The sequence below is a fragment of the Hemicordylus capensis genome, chromosome 4 (assembly GCF_027244095.1).
Source record: "Hemicordylus capensis ecotype Gifberg chromosome 4, rHemCap1.1.pri, whole genome shotgun sequence".
NCBI lineage: Eukaryota > Metazoa > Chordata > Lepidosauria > Squamata > Cordylidae > Hemicordylus > Hemicordylus capensis.
Genome location: NC_069660.1, coordinates 43,130,429 through 43,146,196, shown reverse-complemented (window position 1 = coordinate 43,146,196; position 15,768 = coordinate 43,130,429). Strand labels below are relative to the sequence as shown.

At 44.1% G+C, this 15,768-nt stretch overlaps 1 protein-coding gene across 19 annotated transcripts in view; it reads right to left on the bottom strand.

Moving 5' to 3' along the window:
• The window catches only part of EPB41L1 (erythrocyte membrane protein band 4.1 like 1), a 247,953-nt gene that overhangs the window by 161,383 nt on the left and 70,802 nt on the right, over positions 1–15,768 (bottom strand). For 2 of the 19 annotated variants that reach the window (XM_053249578.1, XM_053249585.1), the window contains exons 3-5: positions 14,502–14,630; positions 13,802–13,848; positions 10,067–10,209 (exon numbers count right to left, since the gene is read on the bottom strand). The exons of 12 other annotated variants lie outside the window; for them this stretch is intronic. The gene's annotated coding sequence lies outside the window, so the exon portion shown is untranslated. The remainder of the gene's footprint in view (positions 1–10,066; positions 10,210–13,801; positions 13,849–14,501; positions 14,631–15,768) is intronic. 5 more of the 19 variants (XM_053249583.1, XM_053249588.1, XM_053249580.1 and 2 more) reach the window with 4 other exon arrangements.

Genomic DNA, 15,768 nt, shown 5'->3' with positions numbered 1-15,768 from the left:
CAGGGGTCTCTCTCAGTCCTACCTGCAGATCCCAGGGAAGGAACTTGAACATTTTCACACAAGGGAAAGCAGTGTCTGAGAATGACCAAGCTAACCTCCTGGATCCCTCTTCCCTGCAGAGCTGGCTGGGCTGCCAGCAAGCCATGCCACATTCCCAGTTGTTCAGGGATGCTGGCAAGGCTCCACAGTCAGCCAGATGCAAGACTCCCAGTACCCCATATCACCCTGGAACGACTGAACCCTTAATACACACTGTGTCCTTATTGGATCCTAAAGAAAATGTTTAAGGAGAGAAGAGAAAACTGAAAAAGATAAAGTGATGCTTCAAAAGAAATTCATTTACACAGAAAAGGAAATGAGGCTTTAAATAGAAAGAGAAATTAGGAAGACAGGGCTGAAGGAGAGAGCACTGAATGAATGAGCTTCTGCACTCAGCAGAATGAATCATCAAGGACCCTGCCTGTATGAGCAGCAGATCTGAACTGACCATCTCTCTCTGCTATGGTCACCAAGAAGAATGGTACAAGGATCCAAAGAATACAGGCAGATTTAGGTCAGGCCTTGGCACTAACGAAAGATGTCTTCCCAAGACTGTGTAAGAAACTGCAATTGATACTGACCCTCTTGAACCTTCCAGGGGGGCGTTACCCAGAAAGAAGGCAAGGCAGTGGAGCTACAGTCTGTTTTCCGGGCAGACCTGGAAAAGTTAAAGGGTGTGTGCCTCTCAGAGCCTCTGCTTGTCTCAGAACAGCAAGCTGGCTGATGGGTTATTATGCAAGCAAGCAGTGAATTGCTAGCTTGAGTGCCATAGCCCCTAGTGGGGTTGCTTTGCTCCTCCAATAAAAGATCCCTAGCTTGAGCAGCCACACTTAATAGCCTCTGGTTTCTGGCACTGTAACCAATGGCACAAAAGGCAACTGGAAGCATGTAATAATTTCCCCATCTACTGCTACAACTGCTATTGAGTATCAAATAGTTGCTCGAATGCTACGGAGTTGACTGGATTATGTCTGCCATCAATAATGAACAACAACTCCCCATTCCTGCACCATTTCCTGACCTTTAAAAAAATTCTTTAGAGGCTGAGCAGTCCCTATGGTATCAATAAAGCTCAGACAGCTTTTGAAAAACAACTCTTGAGAAGTAGTAAAACCCTGCAATTTTATTCACTTTTTATATGTTTAAGAGTTATTTGAAAAGCTAGACGGACAAACACCATTCATCTCCCCAGGGCTGAAGAACCCGTCTCCCCGGATATCTCTCAACCCAACAAGAGTTGCTCAGTTCAACTAAGAAATAATTTAAGAAGAGGAGCCAGCCTCTTCCCAGGGCTGATCAGTTTGCAAAGCCACCTGTTTTCTCCTCCACCCCAAAACACACCTCAGCAGACTCTCCATTTCACCCTCCCCGATTTAATAACTGGCAGGATTCACTCTTTTAAAAACTCCTCATCCACAGCTGTCATACACTTTCCCACTACATGAGGATGATAAGTACATGTTTACTTGCAGGAGTATTGAACTAAACACACAAAAATGTGCACTTTCATTAACTGCTCAGACTCTGTAAAACTGGGAAACCCTGCTTAATCTCAGTCGTGCAACCCAGCTTTCTCCAAGCTGTTGAAATTCATGCTTTCCTCTTTGCTTTGTAGAGTTATTTGTCTTCTAGCCATTTCCCATTGCATGCAAGTGTCCTTGTATGCTTATACACATGTGTACAGTGCATGGCTTTGTGGTCTTGGTGCTCATCTGTTGTTCAAAAACAAACAAGAGGCTCACAGGGGGTGAAATGATAGGAATGTAGAGTAGTCCAGCCAGCCTCTTTCTTTCGCAGCAGGAAATACCAGACTGCAGCATTATGCCTGGGTTCAATGAAGAAGCAATTGCAATGGAGCTCTCTGGCACATACCTACTGGGGCCTTGTAATTGGGCTCCTGCTACAAGTTTGTCCTGTTCCATCTCCCGCTGACTAAAAGCAGAACTTCTCTTGCTGTTGAGATTTTCAGAAACGTGAATTGGCTGTTTACAAAGACCAAGACTGTATGCAATCCAAAAGCACAAAAACTGGGATCCAGGGCAAACCCTATCACTGCAAGACTGCCTACGATGGAAACAAAAAGAACATTTAGTCAAGTCAGCTCTGTTTCCACTGTCCTTTGAGGCTTAAGCCCTCTAACACAATGGCTGGATAAAGTATCATCTGCAGAGATAAAAGTGCTTTTTACATATACCGAGCCTTAAGAAAAAGAAAAGTCCCTTTTAATGCACTGAGTTACTCAACAGCACAGCTTTTATTGAATTTTGGCACACAGATTATAAACTGTGGGTTATTCCTCCAAGCCTTCCATCAGTTGAATGGATACAACTACATCTTTGCCCTTGGAGCAATGGCTCATTATTAAAATAGCTATATATTCATCTGTAGTGTGTGTCCACCAAAATGAATGGAGGAAAATCTGAATTACTGGTGGCTTTAATAAGTTCATCCATACTTCTTCATCCAAGTAGCCCCAGTAGTCCCTGGAGCAACCTGAAATCCATTTTGCACCTAGCTTGATCTAACCTAATGAAAACTACAATCCTATGCACTGCTTACATGGAAGGCTTATGCCCCCAGACAATATGAGCCACTGAACACAGGAGGACTGCCTTCTGAGTAAGCATGCACAGGATTGCTTGGTAAATCTGTACAAACACCTCTTAAGACTATTACAAACCACAGATGTTGTGCTCTCCCCACTACCAATATTTAGCTGAAGAAAGGTCTTGGGCAATGCAAACGCTTGCCAATGCTCACTACTTTTTTTTGTTTAAATAATACGTTCAAGAGTATCATGTAAATATTAAAAATAACCCCAATCAATCAATAATACTATTATTAAAATCCAATGGGAGGGATCTAAAAGACATCAGATAATACTTTTACAAGAATACAGCTATGGAGTAGAAAAGCTAGACAACATCTAAGAGATAATATATCTACCACTTCTAATACAAGTATTAGCTATACAGACATGGGCATTCAGATATATGTAAAAGAAGAGTATTTCAATGCTGATCACAGCTTATCTATTTTCCGAATAAATAAATGATCAGAGCTTATAACTGGGGGCTCCCACACTGTGCAATGCAATGCGAGTGGTAGGAGCCCTTCCTGTGCAGCTGCATCATAAGTAGCATCAATGGAGTTGGGCATCAGGACAGTTCTGCAGCTCCAGCGTGCCATTGCGCAAGGGCAGTTGTGCAATGGGATGCCCATTATTTCCAAGCTTCCCAATGCACAACACAATTGCATTTGTACAACTTACTCCAGAACATATCTTCCCTGGGGAACAACTCCATCAGCTATGCCATACTGGGGTTGGATAGGGACAGTTGCTCTCCCCCTATTAAATATGAGTCACCACTTTAAAAAGGTGCCTGTTTGCTCAGTTAGCGGGGGTATTTTAAATGATTATACTCTGCCTTTTGATAAAATCATCTCCCAGGCAGCTTACAACATAGCAATAATTTTTTAAAATGCAGAAGAGTGCTCTGCATCTTTGTTCTTCTGGCTGGTGACAAAGGACACCAGGCAGAAGACCTTTGTCTTTCTTCCCTTCATTTCTGCAGCCCTAGGATAACCAACAGCTGAAGCAGAGTTATTTCTGGCAGGAAGGAAGATGCAAGCTCCCTGCAGCTGCTCATTCTTTAGGGCCACGTTGGTCTTGCCATTGCTATAGTGGTATTCAGAGATACCACGAACTTCTCCAAGCTCAGGCTCAGAGAAGAACTTGGGGGAAGTGGGGGTGATCAAAGTTCAAGCTGGAGAATAATTCACAGATTTCCACCTGCTGTTCCTGCCAGCCTCCCCATCACCAAAAAAACTCTCCCAAGCAGTCCTTCACCTTCTCAAAACACCCTGACGCTTTGACTTTCTGGTCTCTGGCAATGATGGCAGGAACAGCAGTGGTGGCACAGAGGGCAAGGGAAGATTTTTTCCAGTAGTGCTTGAGACCGCAACAAGTCCCAAGAGTGACCGTGCCTTTATACCTATCAAGGAGACTGTAGGGGGAGGAAAACCCCTCCTTCTTCCCTCTCCCTGTGTGCCACTGCTACTCCTGGTGCCAATGCTAGGATAGCAAAGCAGTGCTAACCCAAGGTAGTGACTGAGATGGCAAAGTCACCACATGGTAATTCTTCACATAAGATGCCATGTCACAGCCAAGTCACAAGATTACCATCTAAGAAAATGTTCTGCATGAGCTCCTAATCATGTGGTTTATTTAGTTCGTATTACGGGACTCCAGCTCATGGATTGGGCAGTAAAGAATATAGAAATGAAGGAAATATAGAATATAGTAAAGAATATAGAAATGAAGGAAAAATATAGCCAGCTATAAGCACATATTTCCCCCCACCTCATTTATACTTTTCTTCCTGCTGTCAGATAACATGCACCAAAAGGTCACTTTGCCATGCCTGTGTGATGAGCATTTGGTGCCCCAGATGCATGCGGTACAATTCAAAGTTTAACTATGCTTCCCTCGCAAATCCATAATTTTGCAAAACATTTACATCCTGGGTTAAATTAAAGCTAGCAAAGTTTATTATTTAATTTACCATATTTCTATACCACCTGATATAGACATCTCTAGGCGTTGAATCAAGTTAAAAAATATAAATATATTAAAAACAGTTAAAGTTCACAAAACAGATAAAAACAACCTCAATAAGTAAAAACATTTAAAATTTAAACTTCAGTTAAAAGCCTTGGAGAACAGGAATGTTTTGGGGGGTCTTCCTAAAAGCAAGCAGAGAAGGAGATGCTCTTATTTCAAAGGGAGTGTATTCCAGAGCCCTTGGCAGCTACAGAGAAGGCCCGGTCCTAAATTACCACCAAACGAACTGTTGGCAACCGTAACCAGACCTCTACAGATGATCTTAATAGGTGACAGAGTTTATGACAGAGAAGGCGCTCTCTTAAGTGCCCTGGACCCACACTGTTGAGGGCTTTATAGGTAACTAGTAGACATGAAGCCCGTTACATTAACGGGCGCTAGAAGAGTTGTGTAGAAATGTTTGCAAGAACAGTCTTTCTTCAAGGGCAAGGTGGGAAGAGCAGCAACTGCAGCTCTTCTCCCTATCACAACTGCAGTGCTTTGTATTGGTGTGTAGACCATTAAATGATGCCATATGATTGAGTTACATTTGCTGCGGGAAACACCATAACCTGGAAATGTCCATGATTCAGTTATTTAGCATCCACTGGCTATAGAAAACACCACCACTCCCACAGGATTCTCAGAACAGTGATCCAGAATCCATTGCATGAATTATAGGGATGTGATGTATTTTGACTTGGGGATAAGGATAGCTACAAGTTAAAAGATCCATGGAACCCAGGTGTGTATGATCTTTATTTTGGGTCTGCCAAGACCAAGATCAAGGGGATTGTGGTTGTGCCACCTGCACCTGTCTAACCCTACGTAGGCTTGCTCCCAGGTGAGTAGTGGCTGCCTCACCCTCCTCCACACACACCCTGCTTTCTGAGAACTCTCCGCAGCTGGCAGGGTTGCGTTCACAGGCTTAAGCAGCGGAGGTCTCAAAAGGATCTTCTGGATCTTGAACCTCCTCTCCTCCCCAACCTTAGCCTCCTTGTCCTTACCCCTCCTGTCTTTCTCCTCTCTTGCTCCTCACCTTCTCATATTTCGCTGCTTTGTGCATCTTGGGCCATTGGTCCTTCCTCTGGCCATTCCTGTTATGTCCCCATTGGGAATGATCCCCATGTCTTTAGATGCAGCTATCCAGTGGATTTCACGTTAAGTAACTGCAATTCCCATTATTCTTTGATCAGAAACACCCAAAACAGCCATGCTAGTTAAATCAGTTGTGTAGATGTACATGTAGAGCTAACACCGATACTTATCCTGAGTCTCCATCGGTGACAGCAGGCTTGTAAATAAACCAGTGGCCTGATCTCATATGGTAAGAATTGTCACAGGAGCAACTTATTAACAGGAAGCACACTAGGGTCAAACTACACATTGAGGTCATTCTCATGACCATCAGCACTGGAGCTGGGGAGAAAGTAGGAGCCTACCTACATTCCCCCACACAACTGTCTCCGATTCTCCACTACCAACACAAGCAGTGCTGTGGCAGTCACCCAATTGGGAGGAGGAAGTCCTCCGGCATCCCAGAATGCCCCATGTGGGCAATGGAGAGGCAGTCTGCTGCAACGAAACAGGGCTCCTCTGCCTGGCTGCGCTGCAGTTGGGGCTCCCAGTGACTTTTCAGATCTCTGGCATAGCACACAACCAAGAAAAAAGGTAGGACAGACTCTTTTTCTGCCCTACCTCACTTTTGTCCGGGTAGTGGATCTGGGCTACCTGGGGCTGCAAGCTGCTGGGTCAAAAATCAAAAAGGAGCTGCAATGGGGGCTACAATAGATGGGGACTATGGTATGCAAGGAGAAGAGTTGTCAGTGTAAACCCAGTGCAGGAGGAGCATGCATCCCTCTTCTCTGTGCTCTGTGGTCCCAATCAGGGTCACGTCCCTGATGGCTGCTTCTGACACACACAAAAAGCTTCTTCTGCTTACTCTTTTAAGTCCCCTGGTGTGGCTAGGTCCTAAAACCTCTGTTCAAAATCACTGAGTATCCTTCAGAAAACTTAACACCACAAGTGAGTTCATAAAGGATTTTATGTGCTTTTCAATGACTATTCAGTGCTATTTCCAATGGCACAACAGCTTGTATTGGACCAACTAGCCTTTAAAAGAGTAAAACGTATTAAAAGAAGAGAAGAAAACAGTTATATAAAACTCTTTCAGGCATAAGTGTCTGGCGGAAAATATAAAAAATATTTATCACAATAGTTGCACAATCACGTTGAGAGTGACCTAGCTCAGTCTATTGCTTTTCAGAATGAGAGACAGAGTTGGATCTAATGCTATTAAGCGGCAACAAACATCTAGACCACAGGCCAACCAGAGACAAAATACTAAAAAGAAAAAGAAAAAATCCTAGCACCAAAACATACATGGCACTTTACAGAATACATTTACAGATATGCTGCATTCGGAAATAAGACCAGAAAGTCATTCCTGCAGCTTCTGTACAATCTCACAGAGCCCTTGGGAGGCAGAGAACAGAGGAAAACAAACTAATTATATTAACAAAGCTGGAGATTAATTTGGAAACCACATTAGGTCAAGAGAAGTCAAAATCAATGATATAAACTAACAGACAGAGGACTTCATAAAAATGTTTTTTAAAGGAGAAAGTGTTGTATACATTCCGTGTCAAGAGCACAGCCCCAATGTTCAGCAAATTATAAGATTGTGTGTAAAGAGCACATAACCAGAACACTAAAGAAGATCAAAAATTCTCACTAAGGAATAAAAGCAACCAAGAGCATGACAGCTACTAGAAATATACTTTCAGCATATAAGCGGCATTCAGTTTTGCATCATAAACTTGTTCACACCCATGCATATACAGGAATGCAGTTTCCTACAGAAATAATGGGTCTGGCTGAAGACAAGCCTCAGATGATACTTTCACCAGCTCCCTTTAATTGCTTGGGGAGAAGCACAGGTGTACAGGTATGTTCCCCCACCCCACTTCACCCAGTGTGCTAACTCCTAACAACGTAACTCCTAACAACCATCCCCAAACGTTTAGGTGCTGGCACGCTGGATGGTGGTAGAGGAAGGCAGGAGGCTTCCTTTCCATGCAATTAAATGGGGTGGGTGTTTTTCACACAGGGCTTTTAGCTCACATCTCCTCTAGAATGAAGGGTGTGCATTCACCTATCAGCCAGATTTACCCTGAAATCCCTGCAAGCTATCGGGGAGCACTTCACATACATTTCAGGGCTTTCATTGCATCTTATGGTGTAGCCCAATTTATATCCAGGGTAAAAAAATCCACTTTTTATGTCGTGGGGAGGGGACTTCAAACTCACAGTAAACACGCAGTAAAGCCCTGCTGTGTGAAAAACGCCCAGGTTGGAAAATTGCCCAAACAGGCCTTCTATAGCTGACAATAGAATGTAATCCACACAGACACTCCTCAAATCCAGGTTTATTAAGGTTAGGAACAGTCAGACTCATGAAGATATGAAACATTATCTTCTTTTTTCCTGATAGAAAATATTAATGATTTCTAGCATTTTATTTTTTTTGCTTTTTTGTTCTAAGCAGAATACAATTTCAACAAGTTTTGGCTTTGAGGAATTTGAATACCCAGGGAAAACACAGGACAACTTCAGGATAATGGGACTATCAGAACCAAAGTCAAATCATTAGCAAAAGAAGAGTTATAACCAATTGGCTTCCCCACCTTTCTGGGTCAACTGACCTGCTCTGGGATTTTCAAGTTTCCATGATCATCATACGACCATGTTCTGAACCAGAGATAGAACAGGCAAGTGTATGCTACAATACAGGCTTTTTAATTTGCTTGAATGGACTTGGCAAAGCTTCTCAAGACTAATGGGCTAATAATTAATTGACACGTGTTGTAAGCGTTCTTAGGTAATTATGTATTTTTATCATGTCAGCAGTTGCCTGGAGCTTGGACATCTGCTTCCCATCACCTACGAATGAGGCTGCTAGCAAACATGCAACCCTGCAGCGTGAAGCCATGTCCTTACAATGCGTCTGACTAAACGGAAGGCTCCAGTGCTTAACCCACAGGTGGCAATTTATAGAGACAAAAAAGGAGGGGGGGGGAGAATAAGAATCCTAAGCAGTATTTATCAGTTAGTCTTGTTCAAAAACTACGCCACTGAGAGATATCACACTATGATGTGTGAAGAAGCACCAAGGGGAGCAAGAGACCAGTCACAATGCAATGTTTTTCTTTCATAGAGGAATCTCTCTTGAGGAATCTGGTGGGGAAATGTTATTGCATCAGAATGCAAAATCAATCTTTTCTGGAATGTGGCATATCCATGGATTTAGCAGTTGTATTCCCTTACTACTGAGATTATGCTCAAATATTACCACAAATAAGTAGCTTAATATACTGTAATTGTTATATATATATGAGAGAGAGAGAGAGAGAGAGACTGAATGACTGACTGACTGACTGACTGCCTGCCCTATCTCTGGTACAGGATATAGTGTGGAAATATAAACATACACATTGCTAGTCATTCAGACACTGCCTACCTACACCCCAAATTGCTACTGGCTTGAGGCCTGGTTCTCCTTACCTCACCGTTACCTATACATACAGACATAGAGCCTCAAAATGGTTCTCTCTTCAGGCAGCTGTGTATTACTGCTTGCATCCAAGAGAGAGCAAGTTAGAGGCCAACATCCAGAGCAATGCTGCATAGACACACCAAGAAGTTGTGTCTATGTGGCAAAGAGCTTCCACACTACCACTGTGCAAGGGGAGATGTGTCTGCATGCAGGGAAAGATTGTAGGCAATCTTCGCTGCCTCTGCAAATGCCCTGTGCCTTCTAAAAACGTGTCTCCAAGAGCCGTACAGCCCTCAGAACCAGACATCTACAAATCCACTTGTCAGCTCGGCAGCAGCCAGTGCCACCAGCCCTCCGCCTACCAGGACACCCAGCACCAGACAGATCTCTTCACTAGAGGTCTCATTTCCACTACTGTTTTTGAAAAGGTAAAAAACAGCAGGGATTCTTTCTGAGCAGTAGGAGAGAGTTCTCACTGCGTATTACCTTCTCCATACCCCAATGCAAGTGACAGAAGACCTGCTTCTCTCCTAGGCCCTCTGCCTGTGGGCCAGATAAAGATCAGAGAGTCTATGGTGGCAACCGCAAATAATAGCTGATTAGTGAGTTGTGGATCCCTGCTCATGACATGTTTTTGGAAGGCACAGAGCACCTCTAGAGGCAGGGAAGATTACCCAAAGTCGCCCCACCCCCAGGGACAGGGAAAGCAATAGTGAGGAAGCTTTCCAGCTGCATTATGAGCAGCCTTCAGCTGTATTACACTCCCACTACATCCTCACTAAGCTGCTCTGGATGTCAGTCATTTTTCTTACACTCTGATGAAGCCAAGGAACAAGGCTCTCACTCCCAAGGGAGAATGTCCTACTCACCACTGGAAAGGGAATGAGTTGAGTCTCTGAGGCACAATCCATGCAAAAACCAATTCATAGAAAAGGAAGGTGGCATGCCCATATTACACTTCCATTCCAGAAGAGTAGGGAACAGGAATCCAGTCTGCTGCCTCCTCAGATCTCTAGTTTAAAACACACACAATCATTCTTCTAAGGTAACAAAAAATGTCAATAGGATCAACTTATCTCCTCCTCTCAGCTTTCAAAAACTTCCCTTGTCTTTGAGAAATACACTTTCTCACACATAAGGCAAGTACGAAGCAACGTTCCTCTCGTTAGCAGGAGGAAGTTGTTCCAAAACTGCATTTCTATGAGAATAACATACCTAGGAGATCTTGCAAGCCAGTATCTGCAATCAATGTAGTAATACTATGATGACAAATATTTATATACCACTCTTCAACCAAGTTCACAAAGCAGTTTATAAAAAAAAAACATACATAAAATGGTTTCCTGTCCCCAGAGGGCTCATAATGTAAAAGAAACACAAAGCAGATACCAGCAAAAGCCACTGGAGGGAAGCTGTGCTGGGGCTGGATAGGGCCAGTTGCTCTCCCCCTGCTAAATATAAGAGAATCACCACTTTAAAAAGGTGATTTGCTCAGTTAAGCAGAGACTGAGCATCTTATTTTCTCTACTTGTTCAATCCAAGGACATCTAACACACTTTACATACACTTAAGTCAGAAGAATAAAGACCATTTTATAAGTGGCGTGACTAAGGCAAAATAACTTGCAAGAGCCTGGAAATCCAGAGAACCTGATCTGTTAGTGGTATAGCCCACCACTGAACATTGTGGGGGGCTGTCCCTGGGCTGTATGAGCATTTGAAGCTGCCAGGGTGCCCCCTCAGCACTCTCAACTACTGAGGCTGCCATTGGGCACACTACCCACATAAGCCACACGCCTTCTGCCTGCATTAGTTTGCCAATGCAGGGGGAGTTGTTGGCATTGGACATGGACATGCGACCTGTACAGACAGCAAGCACTTTCTTCTTCAGCCCAGCTAGGTGCTTCTTTCCACTTCCTCCCACTCTCTCTATTGAGAGTGAGCAAGGAAGAGCAGAGAAGCACCCAGCCTTGCCAGCAAATAAAGTGCTCACCAGCTGTACATCTGTGTCCAGTGCTAGCAATGTCTCCAGCATCAGCCTGCTAATGGGGCAGTATGCCTGCATGGAGGCGTGGCCTGCGTGGGGTAGTATGCCTGGTGATGACAGGGGCCACAGTACCAACGGTCATATCCCATCCTGGGTTCACTGCCAAACTACCTACGCCCCTGTAATCAACATATAGTATCTTTTCACCAAAAGGTCCTTAGTTCACTGGCACACAGTGTTTTCAAAGACTAGACTTAAAACAGTTGTAAAATTTGTGAAGCAGTTGTAAAATTTGTATTGGACAGAATTCTCATTCACATTTCAAATGTCTCTTGTCTATATCAGCAACAATCAGATGTTCACACAGAAGTAACGGGTCTTCTTCTTCTGTAGTCATGTTCAATGCACATACAACTTTACGTACAGTGCACGAATGTATTCACACATTATCTTCAATGTATGTACAGTTGTCCACTTCCTATCTGCACCTTACATCTGAGAGGGCCTGTAACCAGGTTCATCTTTAAAATGAACACATGTGCAGTCATTTATACAAAAACATGTGTACAGACACATGTACACTGTAATGTCGGAGTAGGTCTAGCGAAGGGGAAGCTCAAAGGTTATTAATGAGCAATGTTTCCATTATTCTTAAATATGAAATGAATCCAGTGCTTTTTGAAACCAAAACAGACTTGGCTCTCTACTCTGCTCAGACAGATGAAATTCTTTGCTCAGGAAGCTTCTTTGACAGCATGCTTCACTATCTCTATCTATCTATCTAATTCTCTAAGGCGTACCCATGGCTAATCTCGTGTGTGGCAGCTCTTGTGAGAGTTTGCGAGCAGAAGCACCGTGGTGATTGGACAGTGGACATTCCATATGCAGATAGGGAGGAGGAGCCTGTGATGGTTAAGGTCAGTTGGACTGCAACTGTTACTGGTAGGAAGATGTTTTTGATTGTAGAGGAAAGGAATATATATGTGAGATAATGGGCAGGAATCTGCAAAGAGAGGGGTCGTGAGGGAGGAAAGAGCTCTTTCAGGCTGCCATTGTGTGAATTAGATGAGAAAACAAGATGAACAAGATTTGTTAACTCAGGGAGAGAGGGGAAGGAAGAAAGACAGAGGGAAAGAGTGAGTGGAGGAGAGAGTAAGAGAGAGAGAAAAGGGAGGGGAAGAGAGAAAGAAGAAAGGGTGAGGGACGGGCCCAAGACTGTCAGCGGCCTGAGTGGAACGAGCAGCCACGGTGGCGGCAGCGGCGGCAGCAGCAGCAGCAAGGAAGACCCCAGTCAACAACTGCTGCTGTTTGGGGCTACCGAGGCCATTGGCAGAAGCAGGCAGGCAGGCAGGCAAGGGACAGGCCCAGGTCTGTCAGCAGCCTGAGGGGAACAAGCGGCCATGGCGGTGGCGGTAGTGAGGAAGGGCCAGTCAACTGCTGCTGCTCCTGTGGGGAGGAGCAGGAGCGGGACTCGGGTGAGGGTGGGGAGGTCTCTGAGGATAGGCGCTAGCAATGCTGCAGCCGCAACCAAGAGGGGTGAGGGGGGTGGAAGCAATGGGAGGGAGGAGGAGGAGCGGGAGTGCAGCTCAGGTGAGGGTGGAGAGATCTCTGAGGTGAGGGGGGCTGTGGCAGGGGGTCAGGGGAGCAGTCAAGTACTAGCGTGCAGATGCTCTGTGCGGGTTAAGCTAGTATATCAGGATTTTTATACACTGATCAAGCTTCACTGTGCATACAGGAATACTGTCAGGGGTTGGCACTATCAAGCAGCTGCTGAGGCCTCAGTGCCCTGGGATGACCCACTGGCAACAATCCCTAAACCAGCACCATGGCTGGCAGCAACCATCCCTCCCCCGCAAAAAGAGGGGGCCCTCTTGGGTGAGTGGCCAGCCTGACCCACTTGGTTATGCAATGAATCAGGAGGGCATGCATCCCCTGCTACCCCAGGCAAATACCAGAACTCAGATAGGGACAAGCATTTGAGAAAGATTTTGCATTTAGCTCTAAGGCAGAAGTGAAATCTCCGTGTGCCTGGATCAGGTGACTACAATTTTCTCACTCTGAAGACCAACAAAGGAAGCCACACCTAGCTTAGCTCTAGGAAATATATCAACTGAATTAAAGTAATTTATTTACTAACCAGGCAGACACAATACTTTGGGTATCCAAACAGCAGTTGAAAGGCTACTGCCTCAACAACAAGCAATCTCTACCTTTGCTAGTTGCTTAGCAACCAGCCTTCCCCCAGGATATTTACCTCAACCCTTGTACCTTCCCCAGCATTCATTCCCCTGATCTGAGTAGCATCCTAGCTCACTAGAACACCATCTAGCCTCCTCTTCTTCCGGTGCCTTAAAACACAGTCTCCCTCGGTTTTTAGTTTCATATAGTGCATAGGAGCAAACAAAGAAACAAAAACCCCAAATCTGCAAGCTCAAGTGGAAGCAATGTCACTGCTTTCCACTGCTGAGCCCTTTCATGTTTCCCACTCGAGTATAGCAACAGAACCAGGAAAGCAAATCCTGCCTTGCTCATCACAGGATCTTTCCAGCATGGCTTCTCTCGTGAGGACTAGTATAGCATCACACTTTGAACCAGAAAGTTCCCAATTCAAAGTTCACCTCTTCTTCAGTGGTCTTAGGCAAGTCACTCCCCCTCAGCACTCCACCTGTAAGAGGGAGATAATAAAACTGAGCTGTCTGCAGGGTTGGTTATTGAGACAAATGTATGTGAACTGCTTTTGTTTGTTCAAAAGTGTTTTGAAACATTATTCAAAGATAATGCTGCTGGCGGGGCGGGAGGACAGGGGACGGGACACGGGACGGGGGGGGGATGGGACGTAACTTCCTCCCTTCTCCACCTCCTTTCATGGCAAACACAGACTAAAGTGACATCCATGATCAATTAGGTTCTACAGTGTTCTTAAAAGATCACAGATGGCTTTGTGGGTGATGCCCAAGTTCTTGGCTTACATGTTACACTGTTCACCGAAGTAACTGAGTTGGAGGACGGAAAAATAAAGAAAGCAGTATAATTTAAATGTGCCTTGGCCTGTTGCAATGCCTTGGTTAATAAAAAAAAATCTTCTCTTGAAAAATGAATCCTGTCAGTGCATGGCCATGATATCTGAGCTGATCTCTTACGGGGCAAACACATTTGTTAATGTTGGAATCAAAAGTCCTTTTCTATAAGTGACACTGAGGGAGAGGGCTTGACCCCCTGCCACCCCCACCCATTCCCAGAGCACTGTCGAAACTTGAAGGAAAGGCATATTTTGAAAACTCAAAATGTTTTCCTTTATTATAATATATTATATATCACCTAAGAGTTTACATTCTTGAAAACCTTTCAGTCTCGAAACTCTGACAAGCGTTTACAGCCATGCCAATGGCTATGCTTGAGCAGATATCTCTGGATTCCTTTTGTCCATGCCTTTGTATTTGTGGAGTTCTGGAGATAAAAGATTAGCCTCATTATTTATTGTATTGCCCATTGTATTAAGAACCACATTCAAAGTTTCTTGAAACCATATTAACCAGTTTACATTTTAGAACTGTTCCAGAGAAGGTATATTACCTTTTGTCCAGTTCAGAAAGCTCATCCACACATTATGTTCAAAACTCATACGAGTGTCAGTGTACACAGGTACAGATCTGTTACACAGGTACAACTATTCACATGTTATGATGAATACAGCAGTACACTTCCTATATGTACCATGCATTTGAGGAACCTGTACCAAGATTCACTATTAACATGAATACAGGTACAGTCATTCACACGAACAGATGTACGAGTGTACAGACATTAGCATAATGTCTGAATTGGGCTAGATACTCTTGCAGTTCTTAATGTCTCACTCTTTCCTACAGCAAATTTACAACTCTGTGCAAAACTATTTCAGGTAATACAATTAACTGCCATGGCGATCCTCTGACTTGATTCTGAACATTGCACCTTCCGTTTTTGGAGTTTTTGTTGTGGTTTCTACACTTTGCTGTATAAATGTATTTGTGTTTATTTATCCATGTTATATTTTTATGCAATTACCTCTAACTAAAGCAATATGGGATGATTTGGACACACCCCTCACACTACCATCTATATAGAATGACCAATTCCACATGGGCACACTTCTCCACCCATATGCCCAAGAATGCACTTTGCCCCTTCTGTGCTTCCTGCTGCCAAATATTTTTTCACATTTATTTCCACACTGCCTTTCTAATCCCGCCACCCACCCACCGCTGGCCTACCCTTCACAGTGTACCTGCTGGTCACACCATCCAGTGGTCTCATATTCTGTTTTCTTAGGAGAATGGCCACACACATATCCAACCCCAACGAAGTGTGCAGCTCCCAGGGGGTGCAATCACTGGGCACACTGCTGTCAGGAGAAGGTGAGTGGCCATAGTCTCCCCCCCACTTCCTGCATTCATTGAATGTGGGGGGGGATTATGGAAGAAAAGTACTAGTAGTATTGCCTTTTTTCCCATTGGATTTGGGTATGTTTATTTATTATTTATCTATATTTATATACTGAACTGGTCTTGTAAATTTTTCCAAATGGTTGTAATACATCTCATGA